Source organism: Dermacentor silvarum, chromosome 2 (assembly GCF_013339745.2).
Source record: "Dermacentor silvarum isolate Dsil-2018 chromosome 2, BIME_Dsil_1.4, whole genome shotgun sequence".
In the NCBI taxonomy this organism is placed as follows: Eukaryota; Metazoa; Arthropoda; class Arachnida; order Ixodida; family Ixodidae; genus Dermacentor; species Dermacentor silvarum.
In genome coordinates this window covers 254,440,690-254,462,289 of record NC_051155.1, presented here as the reverse complement: position 1 = coordinate 254,462,289, position 21,600 = coordinate 254,440,690, and the positions used below count along the sequence as shown (strand labels likewise).

At 48.5% G+C, this 21,600-nt stretch overlaps 1 protein-coding gene across 1 annotated transcript in view; it reads left to right on the top strand.

The window, feature by feature from the left end:
• Positions 1-6,106: 6,106 nt before the first annotated feature.
• LOC119443158 (SH2 domain-containing adapter protein D) overlaps positions 6,107-21,600 on the top strand; it is a 74,595-nt gene continuing 59,101 nt past the window's right edge. Inside the window, exon 1 of the mRNA XM_049662614.1 lies at positions 6,107-6,112. The gene's annotated coding sequence lies outside the window, so the exon portion shown is untranslated. The remainder of the gene's footprint in view (positions 6,113-21,600) is intronic.

Genomic DNA, 21,600 nt, shown 5'->3' with positions numbered 1-21,600 from the left:
ACGGTTCTCGCTGGGTGGATCCCGTCGCATTCCATTAGGATGTGCTGAGTGGTCTCTGGATCTTTACTGCAGCATACACATGTCTCATCTAGTTCCGAATATTTGTTCCGATATGTTTTCGTCCTTAGGCAACCGGCTCGAGCCTCAAATAGCAAGGCACTGCCCTTTGTGTTATCGTACAGATTTTCCCTTCTAATTTCTTTCTTCTCATTCTTGTAAATTTCTATTGTCCTTTTCGTTTCCATTCTTTGCATCCAATTCACGGTCTCTATTTCTCTCACTTTCTTTCTGATGACCCCTGGTTGTCTATTTACAGTTTCGATTATCCTGTACTTGGTTGCCAACTTCCTTGACCTCTTCCTCCATTCTGTGTCCACGCTTTTCATGTAGAGATACTTGTGCACTTTAGCCGCCCATTTATTTTCATCCATGTTCCTGAGCCTTTCTTCAAAACTAATTTTGCTTTGTGCTTCTCTGACTTCAAAAGAGGCCCAACCCATGTCTCCATGCACTGCCTCATTTGTCGTATTACCGTGTGCTCCCAAAGCCAACCGGCCTACTGATCTTTGGTTAACTTCCAAACCCGCCAATATATCCGATTTTGAGCATATAATGGCATTTGCGAATGTTAGCGCTGGCACCATTACTCCTTTCCAGATTCCGCGCACCACCTCATACTTATTGTGGCCCCGCAGTGCTGTGTTTCATTAATGCTGCATTCCGCTTCCCCTTTATTTTCAGATTATCTTGGTGGTTGCTTGAGTAATTCTTTCCTTCGTTTATGTGTACGCCGAGGTACTTATATTGCTTCACTATGGGTATTACTTGCTGTTGAATTGACACCACGAAGTTACTCGTGTGTTCATTAAAGATCATAATCCCCGATTTCTCTGTGCTAAACTTAAGGCCTAGATTTGTCGCTGCGTTCCCACAGATATTCGCAAGTATCTGTAAATCTTTTTTATTGTCCGCTAGTAGCACAATGTCGTCTGCGTACATCAATCCAGGGACCTTCTGTTGCACCATTTGTCCATTACGCATGTAGGATAAATCAAAACCTAATTCGCTGTTTTCCAGTCGTCTTTCTATGCCCTTGACGTAAAGCGTGAACAACAATGGTGAGAGAGGGCATCCTTGCTTCAATCCTTGGTGAATTCCCACCATTTCATTTCCTTTTCGGCCTTCCCATGCATGGATGGATGGATGGATGGATGGATGGATGGATGGATGGATGGATGGATGGATGGATGGATGGATGGATGGATGGATGGATGGATGGATGGATGGATGAGGCTGAACCCTTTAAATCGGGCGGTGGCATACGCCAGCTAGCCATGGCTATTAACATAATTTGTACTTTGTGGTGGGTGAAATTTCACCCCTGCCTTAATTTTATCCACCAATCAGATAACCTCTGTTTGGTTATTTCTACCCGCTTAAAGTCTATTTTGCCTTCACTGTCCCTAAACCCCAATGCTTTGAAAAAATCAGCCCCGTTGCCTTGCACTGTAGGGTTAAGCCCCTTACAGAAAAGTATGAGGTGTTCAGGCGTTTCCTCTTCTTCGTACGTACGGACACACAACGCCATCTATTGAGCAATTCATAAACTAGAGGTGGCTACATACTACTACTACTACTACTACTACTACTACTACTACTACTACTACTACTACTACTACTACTACTACTACTACTACAGAGGAGGGAACGACCCACACCCTAAGGAGCTTCGCCCCTAAAATGCATAAACACACTGATTCGGCAGCGACAAGTGCTAAATCTTTACTAAAAGGGTAGGTACAAGGCACCAACCTGCGTGTACAAAAGAAGTCCTTAGCACGGTCTGCTCCGGGTGACCGCCGCTGCCGATGTGAAACACAGGGGCACGGGGGCGTTTTTCGCCGGGTGGTATCAGTTGCGTCAAATGGCTGCGCAGTGGTGCTTGCAGCAGTGGCTTGAAAAAGATGCTCCACTGGGCAGCGCAGAAGTGTTCGATGGACGGATCACCGCCCGCCGTGACAGACCGGGGTTATGGTTCAGACCGTGATAGACCGTGGCACGGTTCAGCTACTGGTGACTGCGTGTACCTGTGTTTCGTAAGTTCAGGAGCACTTGCAAGTCGGTATAGGTCGGTTCGGTTTCTTGCAAGCCTTCGGTTGCGGCGGCGATGACTGTACCGGGCAGGTGTATCAAGCAGGAACACGCACACAGCGTTGCAACTGTGAGAAGTGCGTTCTTTATTGTGCGTTCGCCATTAGATAGTTTTCTAGCACGGCAGTGTTGCGAGACGTCCTTGGTGCCCGGCCGGTACGTTTTCTTGCTTGCCTATCAGACGAAGCGGTAGTGTCGTTTCTCCGAAGTGCTGAATAATGTTGCCGTATATAGTAGTTCGTCAACACCGTGTTGCATGGGCGAAGGATGGGTTTTCTGCAGCGGAGCTTGCGGAACTGTGCATACGGTAGGATGTTTACTTGCGCCCCCGTGTCTACCTTGAGCCGCGTCGGGAGGCCAGTCACGAACCCGCTCACAATCCAGTCTCGCTGACCTGTGACGCTGTCGATGCACGCTATTAAAATATCGAAGTCTTCCTCCGAGTCGTTTGCTGCTTGTTGCTGTTGTGCATCGCCAGTGTGTGGAGTGCTAACTTCATGAACACAGGCGTTCTTGCAGCATGAGGCGAAGTGATTCTTCCTCTTGCATAAAGCGCAAGTCTTGCACCACGCTGGACATCTTCTTGGCTGATGAACCTTTCCGCAGTATCTGCACCGTCCACGATTTGCATTTCTCTCCGGAGTTCCCAGTGTTCTGTTAATCCGGTGCACGTTCGCTTCGCTGCTAGCAGGTTCTCGAGCGTCCGGTTTTGCAACGCCGCCACCTCCGCCCCTTTGCAGAACTCTACAGTTGTTTCTAGCGTAAGATTCTTCTCCCGCAGGAGACGGGCACGGAGCTTCTTGTCATATATGCCCCATACAAGCTGGTCTCGAACCAAAGAATCTCGCAAGTCACCGAAGTTGCATGTCTTCGACTTAAGTTTCACATCCCGCAGAAACTGCTCGAAGGGCTCTCCTTCTTGTTGGCGGGAGCGAAACACGTAGCGTTCGTAAGTTTCGTTCGTCTTGGGACTGCAGTAGTCCTAGAATGCCTTGACAATGGCGTTATAGTCCTCACGCTGTGCTTCCGATAGTGAAAAGGTGTTAAATACCTCGAATGGCGTCTGGTCCCGCGACGTGCAAGAAGATGGCTGCTTTTTGTGCTGACGAACGCTCTTTGTCGAATGCCGTTGCCTTGAAGAAAATTTATATGCGTTGATGGAAGTATTTCTAGTTCTCTGCGGCGTTCTCAGACAGCACCAGGCGTTCCGGAGGGGGCAGTCAATTCATACTTAGCGACAATTTGCACTTCTGACACCATGTATCGGACAGGTGTATCAAGCAGGGACACGCACACAGCGTTGCAACTGTGAGAAGTGCGTTCGTTATTATGCGTTCGCCATTATACGGTTTTCTAGCACGGCAGTGTTGCCAGACGTCCTTGGCGCCCGGCCCCCTACCGGTACAATGACACGGGTAGCGGTGCTTCGAATGGCGTCGCGCTGACGGCGTAGTCGGCTCAGGACGCCAGTCGTCTCCCGGGTTTCGGCACAATAAATATGTTGGAGACTGGCGTCCGTCGGCTGCGGTTTATTGAACCAACTGGTGTACATTAGCGCTGGCGCGAGCCCTCCTCTCACATGTTCTAAACCTCCTCTTCTTCTATAGTTATATATATATATATATATATATATATATATATATATATATATATATATATATATATATATATATATAGGAATGCGCGTGTGTGACTGCGCGCGCTATACTGGGCGCCGCCCTACGAGCCTCCCCCCCTCCACTGATAGACTTGTCGCGACCGCGTGGTACGGGTCGTGTAGCGCAAGAAAAGGCGAGGACCAGGAACTCTGCGAGGTCAAGGCACCGTCATGGTTGAGCTCTCCTCGAGAGACGCAGTGCAGACCGCTGCGACCAGAAATTAGCTATGTTCTCGCCCCAAGTATGCTATCTTATTTGTGGCCCGCCTTGTTCACTTGCCGGTTAACGCCACAAGTAACCCGCAATTCAGCGTTAGGTTTTCCAAAGCGTTTCGCCAACTCCTTTCTCGACAAGAACACGGGACAGCGAGAAACTTTTCATCTTATCAAAGTTTCTCGTTAGTTTTATTTTGTAGATTCGACTAATTATATTTCTAACTCATCCGATTGGTGGCGAATCGAATGAGTTAGAAAGATAATGGTTTGCCGCTATGATGGCTCATGCCCACTTCATATCATAGCGGCAAACCAACCAGCCAACTTCGGCCCGGCAGCGAAAAGCCGAGGCGACCTGCCCGAGAAATCGCTTAGACGTGGCCTGTTTTTGGCACTAAGAAAATGTGAAGCCCGAGAGCTGAACGAGCACTGTTATTAAAAAGTTCCACTGCGATAAAACGCAATGCTTGGCGGCTGCCTAACGGAGGCGGGAGCCCTACAATGCAAACTTTGATGCAGTCTACAACTGATGAGCCATGTTTTGAGGCAACAACAACTGTCGACTGCAGTGTGCACACTATATAGCAGCACGGCTAAAACGGGTCGCAGCAGCATTTATTAGTAAGCACGGTGAAGCTGCAGAAGGCGTGGCCGGGGGACGCACAAGTGCCATTTCTGTGTCGTGGTGCAACGTTTCCGCATGCACGATGTAGATTTAGCGTGCTGTGGTGCACAACTGGGCGCATGTCCACCGCGGTTTTGCAGCGTTCACGTATGCAGCGGCGTCGAACCTCGAGGCGGCAAGGCGGGCTTAGAAGTCGGTGGTGCGAGGCCTCGTCTTGATGTAGATGATGAGCACCACGAGCATGGCGAAGGTGGCGATCACCGGAACCACGACGGAGAACATCTTCTCCTGGATCTCACTCATGTCCTTGCGACGCTCCTGCTTGGCGCGCTGCGACAGCCGGGGCTTGTTCTTGTTGCGGCTCGCCATATTCTCGAATCGTGTGTCGTGCTGCCGATGCGGCTGCGTGCGCTCAGCTGCACTGAGCCCACGATGTGCTTAACTGAAAAGAACACAATTTTCTGTTTCATTCAAGGCCAAATAAAATACTATTTCTTGTGTTGCTATTTTTCCTTTCTTCTGCTGTAATTATCCCTACCATTTACTTTCAATGTTACCAAATTGTTGACCTACAGTGGGTATGAGCCATTAGGGATAATCAAATGCATGCATTAAAAGTTTGTTCATTTGAAGTGGTACTCAGATGACACTTTCAACTTCTCGTTATATATTTACTCTTTTGTCGCGTTAAATAAAGGTATCCGACATCAAAACGCTATAAAAAAAACGTGGCAAGCCTCAGAGCGCCCTAGGTAATTTAACAGCCCTTTTACAAAGCAGTTTCGGTTTGGTTTCACGTAAGGTGCACGCGTAGAAGGTGGCCAAGTGGGAGCAGAACATGGCGACCTCTGTCCGGTTCGCTCAGACGTCCGCTATGGTGCTACATCCACGGAAGACGATCGAGCGAGTGTCAAAACGGTCTGATGTTCTGCTCCTACGTCACCACTTTCTGCGTCATGACGTCGTGACTGGTTTACGTGCTCCAAAAGCGTTAGCGGCTGGCTTTTAGTTCTGATATTAGCACCACTTTCAAGATATTCCTCCCAAACTTGTCAAGAAATGCATTGGCGTTCCTGTAATGCAGGACAGAGCTAAGTAGAACAATTTTAATCCGCCTTTTTAACAGCGAAGCTGTTTAAGCCGGCCGTAATTTGTAGTGCGTATCAAGAAACTACCAAGAAAGAGAGAGAGAGAAATAAACTTTTATTTTCCGAAACGGTAATCCGAGTCAGGACCCGGTTCACCCTAGGTGGGAGGATTCCTTACTACCAAGAAACAAAATAGAATAAACTTTCTCGCGGAGGCGGGATTCGAACCCGCGTACCCCCGGTCCCAAAGCGAGCGTCGTAACTGTTGTGCAGTTCAGTTTTGATTTCGGTTCTGTTAGCCAGTCTGTTACGTCATGCATGACGTCAAAGAGCACGAATAAAAACGGCTGGTGCTGGCAAGGCCTTTATTCTATGAGGCAGCAGCATATGTGATCGGAGATGCTCGGAGTCGTTGCTTCGTCTGGCACGGAGTGGCCGCTTTTACTTACCTACGATACAACATATTTGGCGACGAGCTAAACCTTATAGTGAGTTTCTCGGGACTTACGCCTCCGCCTGCATTTCCGGAAACCCCTGGGCAGCCACCCATACCATGGAAACAGTGGAAGGAACTGTTTTCTACCTACGTGGAAGCGTCGGGTGCCACCGAGTTTGCTGCGTCTCGGCGGTCGCTTGGCGTCGAGGGGCAACGTAAATTCCGCAACGCGTCGACGAACGACCCTTCTACTACTACCACGGTGCCAGTTACAGGTCAGGGTACTACTTCTACAAGTCAAATTACAACGACGGAAGATGCGTTCCAAGACGCTGTGCGCATTTGTGACCACCTGTTCTCAACCAACGCAACCTAAATAAAAAAGTTGTCGCAGTTTCACCTGAAAGGTGAAGCATCAATTGCGATAGCAAATTTGTAGAGAGATATACGGAGTAATGATATTAGCTTTATCAGCTGTATAAACTTGGACATGCAGCAGCACCGGCAACGCGCCGAACTGTTGTCGACGCCGTCGGCATTTTGCCCGCGTTCGCTCAAAATGCGTGCGGCGTTGGTGACTGTTGCCGGAGCCTCTGATATAAATAGGCACTTGGTGCCGCAGCTAAACGTCGCCTCCCTTCCCTCCCCCTTCCCCCCCTCCCCCACGGCCTCTCGCGCATCGGAAGAAGGCGCGTTTGCTCTACATATATGGTGATTGTAAAGGAGGAAAGAGACGCCTACTTCTGCAGCCCTTAAGGAAGCACGGCGCAGAACGCGCGTTTGTTCTCCGCCGTGCGTTCACTCCCCGTGAAAGAGCGCGTCCCTCGCGCCCTTTCACTCGCACATACAGCGTTCGGCGGCGCGCGGCCACGATTTCATCTCCATTGACGTCATACGGAACCTCACGGCGACGGCGACGGCGACGGCGACGGCGACGCCGACGGCAGAAATCTGCTTTTGAGTGTCCATATAATTGCTATCGCAATAATATAGGAGGCGTTGTCTCAACCATAACGAACGTGCTTGTCGAACGCCACCGCCTCAAAAAGAGAATACACAATCCGGGTGAGCCTATATACAGATACCTACATTGCTAATTTACGCGAACTAACAAAGAACTGAGTTCGAGCAACGTGTTTATATATATATATATATATATATATATATATATATATATATATATATATATATATATATATATATATATATAAGCGTTGGTTCGAGCAACGCCTCCTCTAGAAAGATGCCTGCCGCGTGCGCCAAAAACCTGCTGCCCTTACCTTTCCCCTTTTCCTCCTTTCCACTCGAGGTAGAAGCTAGCGATCGTAGCGGTGATCGCTTGCAACACACATGCGCGCATGCGCACACCACCGCATGGCCGCCGACGCCGCTACCGCCGTGACACCGCACCACCCCAACACACCCTGCGGAGATAGGGTAGATGCTGGCGCCATCGCTCGACAACCGACCGCAACTCAAGGCACGACGGCTACAATGGGTGAGCGAGCGACGCCGCAGGCATCTTTCTAGAGGAGGCGTTGGTTCGAGGGACCTTCTGACATAGCTGTCCGCGACCAGCTCATTTCCGGTATCGCATCGGATAGGTTTCGTGAACGCTTCCTTCTCGAAGGCGCAACGCTGACCTTGGGTGGGGCAATTACGATAGCAGAGCATTATGAAGCAACCTTGAAGAGCCTTCGAGAGTGCGGCGCAGCGGAGGAAGTGAAATACGTACGACATTCAGGCCAATTTGTGTGACGGTCGCCGTAAAGAGTCTGTGCCTTCGCCGCAGAAGTGTCAGCAAAGGCAGCCGGCGTCTGCACAGCGTCGTTGCTACCGCTGCGGGTCTACTCGGCATTTAGCAAATTCGCCGAATTGCAAGGCCCAAAATAAGCAATGCTCAAAGTGCAGAAAGGTAGGCCACTTTCAGATTATATGCCGCAGTTCGCAATTTAAAGAGAGCGTGCGGCAAGAGAACACCGAGCAACGCGTATGGAAACCGCAAGAGGACGCCGTGCAGCGCGTATCGCGACTGAGAGGATGCTGAGCATCGGGTCACGCTGCTACATGTGACCGGCGTTTCGCGCCGCAGTATTTACATCTAACTGCAAGTTGAAGGCGTTCCTTTCAACTGTTTATTGGATGGAGGGTCTTCAGTATCCATAATAACGGAGGACACTTACATGAAGCATTTTCAAGGTATGAAGGCAATTGCTACCACCTGTTGTCGTTTTATTGGATTACTCTAACAGCAAGATCACGGTGAATGGCTGTTTTCCTGCTACCGTTGCTTACAAGCAGAGCACTGTCTCTGTTCTCTTGTATGTTGTACAGCAGGGAACCGCAGTAATTGGATTGGACGCCATATGCAACCTGGACTTACACATACATGGGGCTGAGTTGAAATGCCTGCGAACCGCAGTAATTGGATTGCACGCCATATGCAACCTGGACTTACACATACATGGGGATGAGTTGAAATGCCTGCAAACGAAAAGTGCCGTCTCTGATCTACCTGTGGAATTTCGCGAGAAATTCAGCCATTTGTTCTCGGACGAGACGGAACTAGTAAAAGGTTTTGCCCATCACATCAACCGCAAGCTGGATGTGACTCCAGTGGCCGCTAAGTTACGTCGACTTCCTCTGGCCTTTCGGGAGCAAGTTTCTGCGGAAGTACAGCGGCTTGAGCAAGCAGGTATAATCGAGAAGGTGGATGCTTCTCAAGGGTATCTCCAGTGGTAGTGGTCCAAAAGAACGGCAGCATTCGGCTTTGTGTGGGCCTCCGTGAGGCCAACAAAGCTATCATCGTTGACGGATTCCCTCTTCCACATAGTGAAGACTTTCTACATGAACTAGCAGGGGCAACACACTTTTCAAAAATTGACTTGGCATCAGCTTACCATCAACTGGAATTAACGACTGAAAGCCGTGATCTGACCGCATTCATTACGCACGATGGTCTTTTTCGGTTCCGTCGAGTGTGCTTCGGCCTCGCCTCTGCAACAACCGCTTTTCAGAAGATGACTTCAATCCTGAGGGGCTGCAGGGGCGTACTTCGCTACATAGACGATATCATCGTCTACGGTAAAGTGAACCTTCATGATGTTCTTCAGCGCATCTCAGCGGCTGGCCTGTGGATTTATGACAAGTGCTTGTTCAATGTGCAAGAACTGACATTCTTGGGGCATGTCGTCAGCCACAACGGCTTGTCACCCTTGAAATCGAAGGTTGAAGCTGTTGTTCATGCTCCAGCGCCCACGAACATGACAGAGCTACGTTAGTTCCTGGGACTTGTCAGTTATTATGAAGTTCATTTCCCATTTTGCTGACGTCGTAGAGCCTCTTCGCCTGTTACTTCGTCAAGGAGTTTCTTTTTCCTGGGACGACAAGGCTGCTCAAAGCTTCCGTGCGGTGAAGCAGCTACTCGCAACATGCAAGGCCGTGCAGATATGTTCAACACCTCCCCACTTCCGGTAGTGACGACAGATGCTTCCGACTTCGGTCTGGGAGCAGTGCTACAGCAAAGGTAGGGAAATGATCTCCGAACCGTTACCTTCGCGTCTCGAACGCAGTCGCAAGCGGAGCGCAAGTACTCAGTAGGAGAAAAGGGGCGGTATTCTGTAAGAGTCTACCTAGTGGACTGTCCATTTCGGCTGTCGCTGATTGGCTGCTGCTTGATGTGCAGGAAGGTGCCAGCCAGTCTCCTTCCTGCACGTCAAGCAGCAGCCAATCAGCGACAGCCGAAATGTACAGTCCACTAGGTAGACTCTCACAGAATACCGCCCAGGCGCTCGCATGCGTATGGGCGTGTGAACACTGACATGTTTTTCTGTGGAGAAGGCAGTTCGAGCTAAGAACCGACCATCAGGCTCTGGTTACTCTCCTCTCATCCCGGGGCACAGGTCGCCGATCTACTCGAATTGCAAGATGGTCAGCACGTCTTCTGTACTTGAGGTGCTATATCACCGTGGAAGTGATAACAAGGTGGCGGATGCGCTATCACGATTGCCTCTGTCAAGCGTACAAGAACAAGAGGAAGAAGTTGTGTCGCTTGTTACCACCTGCATCACAAAGGCACAACTTCACGAAGCTGTTCAATCCGACTTGCTGCTACATCAGGTGATGACTTACGTCACAGCTAGGTGGCCGGCGAAATGCAGTCTTCAGCTCGAGTTGCGGCCCTTTTTCTACGTGCGGGATGAGCCGCAATTACGGACAATTTGCAGGATGAACGCCTGGTAATTATACCAGTTGCATTGACAACAACGCCCGTGGAGACGGCGCATGAAGGTCACCAAGGTGCGCACAAAGCAGACGCTTCGCAGCCAGTATTGGTGGCCAGGACTCGACAAACAAGTAGAGCAGGCAATCTCGTCTTGCAGTGTCTGTCAAGCGGCAGATCAGTCAGCGAAGCCCGAGGTAACACCACTGGAACCCATTCCGCTACCTGAGCGTGCTTGGCAGAAACTAGCGCTTGACATTGTCGGTCCTTTTACAAGGCTAAGGAGAGCTGCAAGTTTGCAATAACGCTAGTTGACCTTTATTCGAAGTGGCCCGAGGTATCCTTTGTTTCAAGTGTGACATCTAATACTGTCATAGGATTTCTGACAGCAGTCTTCAGAAGAGAGGGGTACCCAGATGAGATATTAACAGATCATGGACCGCAACTGAAGTCCACCCGTTTCGAGGATTTTCTTCGAAAGCGCGGAATTAAGCACTCCTTTGTCATCCTCGATGTATACCGAACAGGTGGAACGTTTCAATAGGGTCTTGAAAGACTACGTGCAGCTTGCAGTTTTGGAACATCGACCTATTGAGACAGCAGTATTGGAGTACCTTGCTGTTTATCGCAGCAACTCACATGCAACAACGAGCGTTCCACCAGCTGTACTCTTGCATGGACGCGCTCCACGCACCATGTTGGACATAGTGGGCTTATCCCAAAGGCCAGCTTTTTATTGCGATAGCAATTATATGGACACTCCAAAGCGGATTTCTGCCGTCGGCGTCACCGTCGCCGTCGCTCTGAGGTTCCGTATGACGTCAATGGCGATGAAATCGTCGCCGGGGATAAGTGGTTCTTGAGGGAAAGGGAAAGGTTGGCGCTATCTTCTGCAGCCCTTGAGGGAGCACGGCTCAGCGCGCCGTATGCTGTATGTGCGAGTGAAAGGGCGCGAGGGGCGCGCGCTTTCACGGGGAGCGAACTCACGGCGGAAGGGCTGCAGAATTAAGTGTCTCTTTCCTCCTTTACAATCACCACATATATAAAGCAAACGCGACTTCTTCCGACGCGCGAAAGAACGTGGGGGGGGGGGGGGGGGAGGAGGGGAAGCGACGTTTAGCTGCGGCACCAAATGCCTATTTATATAAAAAGTTGTCGCAGTTTCACCTGAAAGGCGAAGCATTAATTGCGATAGCAAATTTGTAGAGAGCTATACGGACACCGGCAACACGCAGAACTGTTGTCGACGCCGTCGGCGTTTTGCCAGCGTTCGCACAAAATGCGTGCGGCGTTGGTGACTGTTGGCGGAGCCTCTGATAGGCACTTGGTGCCGCAGCTAAACGTCCCCTCCCTTCCCCCCCCCTCCCCCCCCCCCCCCCCCCCCCACTGTCTTTCGTGCGTCAGAAGAAGGCGCGTTTGCTCTACATATATGGTGATTGTAAAGGAGGAAAGAGACGCCTACTTCTGCAGCCCTTAAGGGAGCACGGCACAGAACGCTCGTTTGTTCTCCGCCGTGCGTTCACTCCCCGTGAAAGCGCGCGTCCCTCGCGCCCTTTCACTCGCACATACAGCGTTCGGCGGCGCGCGGCGACGATGTCATCTCCATTGACGTCATACGGAACCTCACGGCGACGGCGACGGCGACGCCGACGGCAGAAATCTGCTTTGGAGTGTCCATATAATTGCTATCGCAATAAAACGTTGTGAGGCGAGCAGGCGGTAAAGACTTCCGACGCTGCTCGACGAGTGTCCCGTTCTGATCTCGTCGAAAACTTCCGAGCCGCCCCCAGAGGCACCGGCAACAGTCACCAACGCCGCGCGCGTTTGATGTGAACGCGGGCAAAACGCCGACGGTGTCGACAACAGTTCTGTGTGTTGCCGGTGCTACTGCATGTCCAAGTTTATACAGCTGATAAAACTACTATCCTTGCTCCATATAGCTATCTACTTTTTTGCTATCGCAATTGATGTTTCGCCTTTCGGGTGAAACTGCGACAGTAGTAGTAGTAACAACTTTATTTATCCTTTTTACAAGGAAAGGGGCAGCGGGGTAGAGGGGGGAAGGGGTCTACTCGAGGTAGTCCTCCGCTACCCTCTCAGCCCACCCCAGGATGGCCTCCTGAACGTCGGGCCTGGAGCTGCGCAAGGCAGCCCCCCACTGCTCCTCACTAGTAATTAAATTATTAAGGGGAGGGGGCAATGAGTGTTGAGGGCATCCCCACATTATGTGGTCGAGATTGGCCTTGGCCGCTGAGCAGAAGCGGCAGGCCGGGGAAGGGTAGAGAGAAGGGTGAATGACGTGTAGAAAGTGAGGGGAGGGAAAGGTGCGAGTCTGTAGCTGCCGCCAGAGGATCTCGCGTTTACGTGGAGAATTACGTGCCAAGGGAGGAAATGTGAGACGATCGAGTGTATAATGTGCACAGATGTGGAATGTGAGAAGGCGATCTCCCGCGGAAAACGGCCTCTCGAAAGCAACGATTTGCGACTCACCTAATGCCCGCGCCCGGTCCGTTAATCCTCGGGCGCTGGCGTGAGCCACCTCGTTGCCGGCGAGACCCGCGTGTGCTGGGGTACAAATCAGGCCTACGTCTTGTGTGGGAGGGCGAGAGAGGGTTAGGGAAAGGGCTTGTCTTGACACCCTGCCCGCTCCGAAATTGCTGATGGCTGTTTTTGAGTCGCTGACAATGACTGAGGAATTTGGAATAGCGAAAGCCAGGGCTATGGCCGCCTCCTCCGCCTCCTCCGGAGAAGAAGCATAGACAGAGGCGGCCGTAGCTAACTGGCCGTGCGAATTTATTACTGAGAGGGCATATTTGGAGCCAGTGCTATATTCGGCGGCGTCGACATAGAGCACGTCGGTTGAATTGGAGAATTTTCTGTGTAGGGCCTTGGCCCTTTGCCTCCTGTGTGGGATGTGATGTATAGGGTGCATGTTTTTAGGGAGTGGTGGAATGTGTAAATTCGCCTGTATGTGGTGTGGAATGGTGTGTTTGGGGTGAGTGAGAGATGGTGGAGAAATGCCTAAGGAGTTGAGAATGTGTCGTCCGGTTTTCGATTTGGAAAGGCGGGTTTGTTGGGAGGTGAGATGGGCTTCGACGAGCTCGTCGAGTGTGTTGAAGGTACCGGTCTGCATGAGCCGTTCTGTGGACGTGCGTAGTGGGAGGCCTAGGGCGAATTTATAGATTTTGCGAAGGAGGGTGTTGACCTTGTCAGTCTCCTTTCTGAGAAGGTATAAGTATGGGAGTGTGTAAGTTACCTTTGTGATGACAAAGGCGTGTATTAGTCGGAGAAGATCATTTTCCCGCAGACCGCCGTGTCGGTTGGACACGCGGCCGAGCAGTCTGAGAGTGTTGTCGACGGTGGATTGGAGTGTCTGGAGGGTGTGCGTGTTGTGTCGATTGCTCTGAATATGCAGACCGAGAACCCTGAGCTTGTCTACCCTGGGGACAATGTTTGTTGCCGAGGAGGATGTGGATGTCGGGAGTGTGTCTACGGTTGTCGGTGTGGGCAGGAAGGAGAAGGATTTCAGATTTCTCGAGGGAACAGACGAGACCCATGCGTCCCGCTATGGCCTCCACCTTATCGGCGGCGGCCTGCAGTACGTCTTGAATCTCACCGTCTGAGCCACCTGTGATCCAGAGGGTGATGTCGTCCGCGTATAGGGAGAAGTTCAGCCCTGGGATGGTCTTAAGGGAGCGTGCAAGGTGGAGCATGGCGAAATTGAAGAGCAGGGGAGATAGCACGGACCCCTGGGGCGTGCCAAAGCTCCCAAGGTGATAGGTAGGGGATTGCTCCGCGCCAATAAATATTGTCGCGGTGCGGTTGGAGAGGAATGCGGCAATGTAATTGTGGATCCTTTCGCCTACCCCAAGAAGGTTTAGCTCCCGAAGTATGACGCAATGATCCACATTATTAAAAGCGCCATGAAGGTCAAGACCCAGAATTGCTTGTGTGTCGTGAGTAGGGTTGGGTGTCAAGATGTCGTGCTTCAAGCGAAGCATAACGTCCTGGCACGACAGGGAGCGGCGGAATCCCACCATCTGTGGTGGAAAGAGGTTGTTGTCCTCAATATATTTATTGAGGTGGTTGAGGATAATGTGTTCGAAAGTTTTGCCAATGCATGAGGTGAGTGAGATTGGTCTGAGGCTTGACGTGTTTACAGGTTTGTGGGGTTTGGGAATAAAGATGACTCTGGCATCCTTCCACGAGGATGGAAGGGTGCCAGTGTCGAAGCAGTGGTTGAAGTATGTTGTGAGTGCCTTGACAGAATTGTCGTCCAGGTTTCGGAGAATTTTGTTATTTATCTGGTCGGGGCCAGGAGCGGAGGTCGTGCGGAGGTTAGCCAACGCGTGGCGCACCTCGGCTTCTGTGATTGGTGTAGCAAGGTCCGGATTAGGTATGCCGATGTAGTGGGGAATGGAGAAACGACGTGCGGGGGGAAGGTGTTTTTCTTGAAGCTCAGCAAAGAGTCCCTTTAAGGTGTCTTTGTGAGCGTGTAAGAGTTTGCTTATATGATGGTTGTGTTGTGTGCGTGAGGTGGTGGGATCTGTGTCGTAATAGTTGCCACGTCCGCTTACTACCAAGCTGACCGTGCATGCTATCGCATATTTGGCCCCACTGTTGGTTAGTCAGCTGGGTGGCATATGTTTGAATTTGGAGATCGAGCTGAGCAATTCTAAGTCTCAACCTTCGATTGCGGCGGCGCTTTTTCCAGCGTTTCAGGAGAGATGCCTTGGCTTCCCACATGTGTAGGAGCCTGGCATCGACTGTGGGGAGCGGTGTGTCAAGAGGGAGGGTTGTGGTGTGTGCCTGTGTATCGGCGTGGAGTTGTTGGACCCATTCCGTGATGTCGGCAATGTCGGAAGGGGCGGACATTTGCCTTGCATCGCGGAACTGGTCCCATTTAGTGAGATTGAGGGGCTTTGGTGCGAGGACTTTGTGGCGGAACAGTAAGGTTGTTTGGATGATGTAATGATCGCTGCCGAGGTTGATTTGTAAGTTAGTCCAGTTGGCGTGCTGGATTCTGTGTGTGAGTGTTAGGTCGGGGGAAGTATCCCTGGAAACGCAGTTACCAAGTCGTGTGGGTATGTCAGTGTCGTTATGGAGTGTAAGGCGTTGATTTTGTATGTGTGCCCAGAGGGCTCTGCCCTTGGGTGTACAACTTTTTTCCACAAGCCGGCACCAGAAATTGCCCACTTACGGAAGAGGGTAAGAGATAAACAAAAGAGCAGCAAGGAGTATACACAGATCGAAAGAGAGGCGCCAACGTTCCGTAGGGGTGACTTCGTGAGGGTGAAAAATCCTCATGTTTCCAGGAAAGGCGATTTGTCCTACAGCGAACCCCCGAAGATAGCGGGTAAAAAGGGAAGTAGTGCTTTTACCTTGGAAGACAACAGCACATGGAATGCTGCGAGACTGTCTAAAGTACCTTACACAGGTCTTCAAGGGTGATCAACGTTGACAACAACAGCTCCTGTGGTTGGTAATTGGTATGCCAGCATTGATGTTGTTCCCCAGCCTCGAACTATGCCAGCCGAGCACCTTGGCCTTCCCGACACCACAGAACGTACACAGCAAGCAGAGGACAAGCAAGGGGGAGAGCAGCATCATGTATAGTCTCCATCGACATCCCGGGGTGGTACAGCACAGTCAGAACCTAGAGTTCGCCGACCTCCCGCATGGCTGAGAGAACTCTTAGACTGCCTCTGTGAAGTGTTCGTTTCTTTTTTTTTTTTTAAGGGAAGGTGAATGTTGTGTTGTTGTGCAGTTTTGCTTTGATTTCGGTTCTGTTAGCCAGTCTGTTACGTCATGCATGTCGTCAAAGAGCACGAATAAAAACGGCTGGTGCTGGCAAGGCAGCAGCATGTGATCGGAGATGCTCGAAGTCGTTGCTTCCTCTGGCACGGAGTGAGTTAAGGCAGAGTGAATTAAGGCGAAGTTAACAAAGGCAGGTTTGATTAAGGCAGAGTTTATTACGACAGTCGAACCCGCGAACATTGGTAGAAGTCGAACCCAAGACCTGCGGTGTTAATTAAGGTGAAGTTAATTAAAGCAGACTTAATTAAGGTACTCGAACCCACGACCTTTGGTGGGAGTCGGATCGACCCTCAACCTTTGCTGGGAGTAGAACCCACGAGCTTTAGTGTTAATTAAGGCACAGTTAATTAGGATAGAGATAATTAAGGCACTCCTACCCACGACCGTTGGTGGGAGTCGAACCCACCACCTTTGATGTTAATTAAGGTGAAGTTGATTAAGGTATAGTTAATTGAAACTTGAACCCTAATTAACTATATCTTAATTAACTGTGCCCTAATGAACATCGCCTGAATTTATACCAAAGGTCGTGGCTTTGAGTACCGTAATGAACTCTATCTTAATTAAACATGCCTTAATTAACTTCGCCTTCATTCACTGTACCTTAATAACTTTGCCTTAATTATATTTATCTTAGTTGACGTCATCAACTGCCTCGATTGGCTCACTTCGGCTCATTGACTTTTTGGACCATCGTGGTCGCGCCAACGCTGACAACGCCTGATTTTCCTCCTCATGAGTCAAATAATGCTTTTGCATTAAAACTAGGATTTCGGAACGCGTTAAGGTAGACATAAAACCCGATTTTTGTAATAGCGCTGACTCACAGTGAACTTCTGGCACATTACTATAATCCGCTGCAGCGCTATCGCAAGTCGGTGACAGGCATCACGCTATCCAAACGTAATTGAAAAAAAATAATAATAATAAGAGCCCTTCCACGACTGTGAAGATGGAAGCCAGTGTGACTATGGTGCGTCTGCTATAGTGAGTTTATATATATTATCATTATTGACTATATTGAGCGTCTTCGGCATGTTCGTCGAAGGGCAACAACAGCGGCGTCTTGTTTTCGGCCGGCGCCACTCCGTCCTCATAGACTATAGCGTATACGAGCCACAGCGTTCATAGCCGCGGTTCACTGCACGGCATTATCAGGATCCTGACTTTGAACAAGAATAACTTGAGGTGTATGAAATCGAGGCCATCGAAAAACATACTGTAGGCTCAGAAATGAACACTGTTTGGCAACCTCTTATTGGTGATTCGTACGCCCTTAAAAATGTTTGTACGGCAAGTACGCGAAACCGAGTTATAAGAGAAGGGATTCTTGCTTCTCTATATAAAATTTAGGTAGCTCTATAAACAAAGTCTTAATGCCTGCTTTTCTAAAAGAACAAGAGCGCGAAGCTTATAGGCAGGTGCCCCAGAGTATAATACACAACCGGATTCCAAGACCGTATGTACATACGGTAGATTGACAACAAGGTGGCCCTGCGTATCCTTCATCTACTGTTGCTCAGCCTACGTAATAACCCCACCGCTCGAACGCCCTTTGCTGCAATGTAATCTATGTGCGTACGCTACGAAAGAGAGCTATCACATACAGGTTGTTTCAGCGAACACTTTCAAAAATTCTTAAAAGTTGCCTGTGGCAGATAGCACAATTCTAGTTCATGAGCTGGTCTACTCGAAGAGGCGGACATTACTTACACAAGAAATTGAAATGCATAATCGAATAATTAACAAAAATTCTCTAAGTTTTTAACTAATTACCTGATGGCCCATATTGCAATTTACAAATTGTAGCCGTGGAGTTCGCAAGGCGGATCCACTTGGAACTAATTCTCGGGATGACACCAGTTTCGACATATTAATTCCCGAACTTTGCGGAAAAACGCATTGGCGTTCCAGTTAGTTTCTGTTGTAGCGGGTGACAGAGTGACGGAGACGGCCCAGGAGCTAACGCACGACAACCTTTAAGAACCAACTATATATATAGGCTACTTGCCTATGACGTAACACAAAAGAACCAATCATGTTTGACACGTGTTAGCCGAGCACTTCATATAAGTTTCTTAAGAAAACGTCGCTTTATGCATTGAAGCACAAAATTAACGGGAACGCCAATGCATTTCTCCGCAAAATTCGGGAATTAACATCTCGAAACTGGTGTCATCCTGAGAATTAATTCCAAGTGGATCCGCCTTGCGAACTCCACGGCTACAATTTGTAAATTGCAATATGGGCCATCAGGTAATTAGTTAAAAACTTCATTAGTGAATTCTTGTTAATTAGTCGATTATGCATTTCAATTTTTTGTTCAAGTACTGTCCGCCTCTTCGAGTAGACCAGCTCATTAACTAGAATTGGGCTATTCCCACAGGTAACCTTAAATAAATTTGAAAAGTGTTCGCTGAAACACCCTGTATAACTCAAGATACTTGATAGCATCTACTTGTGGAATGATAGCGAGCTGGTACGACAGATGTATATGCACTGGGTCCTTCAGAGGAAATACAAGCAATGATCATTTGTTCACGTTTAGAGCCAGACGAATTGAATTTAGCCAATGTTCTAGAACAAATACTTTTGCATGTTTTCATAAAGTGTGTGAATGTCCTCTGCCGATGAGAAGAATGCTATGTCGTCCCCATACACGTAAGTATGCACGTCCTCTTTAGATGGGATGGAGCTCGGCACTATATTAAATAATACTGCAGATAGCACTGCCCCCTGGGGACCTTCTTTTGCCTAATTATATGTACTCGAAGAAAAGCCGTTCTGAAGGCAATAAAATTGTCTGCCTCTTAAAAATTGCGTAATCCAAGCTTGTAATTATTTGGGGAATTTAAGTTCTCGCAGCCGGCTTACCAATATCCAAGTTCAACGTTATCGTATGCCTTGGTGATATCAAGTGTAACCAATGCCACATACTGGCCTTGGAGTCGTGCAAGTTGTATACGACTTTCTAGGTCAATGTGTGCCTGCCATATAGAGCACCCAGGCCTGAATCCACTTTGACATGGGCTTAGAATCATTGTCTTATTTATAATATTCATAACGCGAACATGTAAGGCTCTTTCTATCAACTTTGTCAAATTTGATGATAGGGCAATTGGCCTGATGTTGTCTAAGGTATAATCCTCTCCCGGTTTTTTAGGTAATGGTATAACATTTGCAATTTTCGATTCTGGTGGAATCCAAGCTTCTCTGACAGAGTAATTTATGATGTTTAGTAGGCCTTATTGGGACTCTTTGCATACTATTTATAATATGGCCGAAGTGACTCCATCAGGGCCTAAAGCGGCATTTGAAATTTTCCGCAATGCATTTGACAATTTAATTGCAAATATCTCCTTAAAATCTTCATCTATAGCGGAAATCAACGTAGGGGGAGGAACATTAGAGGAAAAGCGATGCTGAAGCCCCTTTAGCAATAATCTCCAATGACTTCATCATGCCGTGTGGGGATAGAACTGTAGATTCTACGTTTACAGGCAACGGAATCATTTTCTTATATCTGAGAAAGCCAAATAGAGCGCGTCTGTTGTTGGGTTTGGCAAGAAAATCAAAATACTCAATGTCATATTCATCTTTTGCTCTCGACACAGTACGTTTAAATGTACCTGCAGCGAATTTATAGACTGACCAATTTTTAAGGCATTGCTTATGTAATAATTTCTTCCAGGCGGCCTTTCTTCTTCTATATGCTCGCGAGCGATTAATCATCGATCATTCCACCAGGGCGAAGAGAATTTATCTTTAACTGTGCGAACCTCAAATTCAGCTTTCCTACGGGACCCCTTTAAGAGTGAGCAAATGCTTAATGCTTTTTGCTCATAATTCGCTTCAGATAGGGTAGCCAATGATGACCTCAAATTACTTTGAAATTTACTGTAATTTATGTACGTTCGCGCCTGAGATATTAAGTATGTCACTGGGCACATAACTTGAGAAATCACCGGAATGCAATCACTATTTGTAGCATAGTCAACAGTCGCCCAAGAGGATACGCAAAGACCTGACCCTGTGAATGTCAAATCTATAGTAGAAGCGGCTAAACCTCTAACAAAAGTAGGATGTCCTGAATTTCTCACACTTGAAACAGTGTAGTCACTAAGATATAAATTGACATATCGAATTTGTCCGCTTTGAATGATCTAATGGATGCCGTTTACTGAATCGCGATATCTGCTCTTTATGCAAAGGTATCTTCGTGCTTCTATTTTTTTCGAACTTTTGAATTTTTGAAAATTATGTTAACAAAATTTAGGCCCTAAATCGAAATTCCGCTTCCAACAGCCGCCAGAATTCAATTTTCTCTCTCAATTGCAGCAAATTTCATTAAAATCGGCCTAGTGGTTATTTCAGAAAAGTGTTTCTGCGTTTTACATGTATTTGAATAGGCCGCATCGGAGTTGGGCCTGAGCTAAAGCTTCCTCTTAACTACAACCTACAGACATGATAATGTCGGATTGTAATTTGAATGTACGAGAAAACATAATTCTGTTACGAGGAAACTCAAACTCAAACCCCCTTTCCAGCATTTCTGCCATAACAATAACAGCGGCGCGCTCGGGTATGTTACTTGCGAAAACCCCATCCAGATGGCGCTCGCCTCCTCGGCAGCGTTTCTCTCTCAATTGCAGCAAATTTCATTAAAATCGGCCTAGTGGTTATTTCAGAAAAGCGTACGGGAAATGAAAGTAGGTAGGAGGCAAGATGAACAACCAGGTGGGATATTTTACTCGGAAAAGCAGCTTGAAATAGCAACCCAGCAAATTGAGGAAGTAATTTCAGAGGATACAAAAACAGAATGGACATATGCAAATTTAACAGGGCTATTTGAGCTAGAGCTTACTAAGGTACGAGTCACGACAAAAGGGAACAGAAGGCGTAAACTCAAGAGCTGGTGGGATGAGGAGGTTAAGAAGGCCATAGAGAAACGTCAGGAAGCATCCAGGGAACACAGATATTCAAAGCAGAGGGGTGAACCAGAGGCTGATGTAGGCAGAAAATGGAATAACTTTTTAAACTGTAGAAGGGAAGCATCCCATTTGATCAATGAGAAGATCAGAAGAAAGGGGAGCCAATGGTTGTCAGAAGTAAACAAAAAGGACAGAAAAGCAGCGAAGAAATTTTGGAAACATCTCAACTCCTTGAGTAATAAGACTAGCCTAGAGCAGAGGTTTATAGTTACAGCTCAAGGTGTTCGACTAGAGGGAGATGAGGCAATGGAACATATAAGAACAATGATGACAGAAAAACTTAAAGAACGAAACATAGCATGTGCTCAATCAGGTGAGGATAGACTAGTCAGTGCAGTGGCTCCACTGGCACAAAGCGAGTGGGAAAGGGCAGAGAAGAGGGTTCCTAGTAGCACGT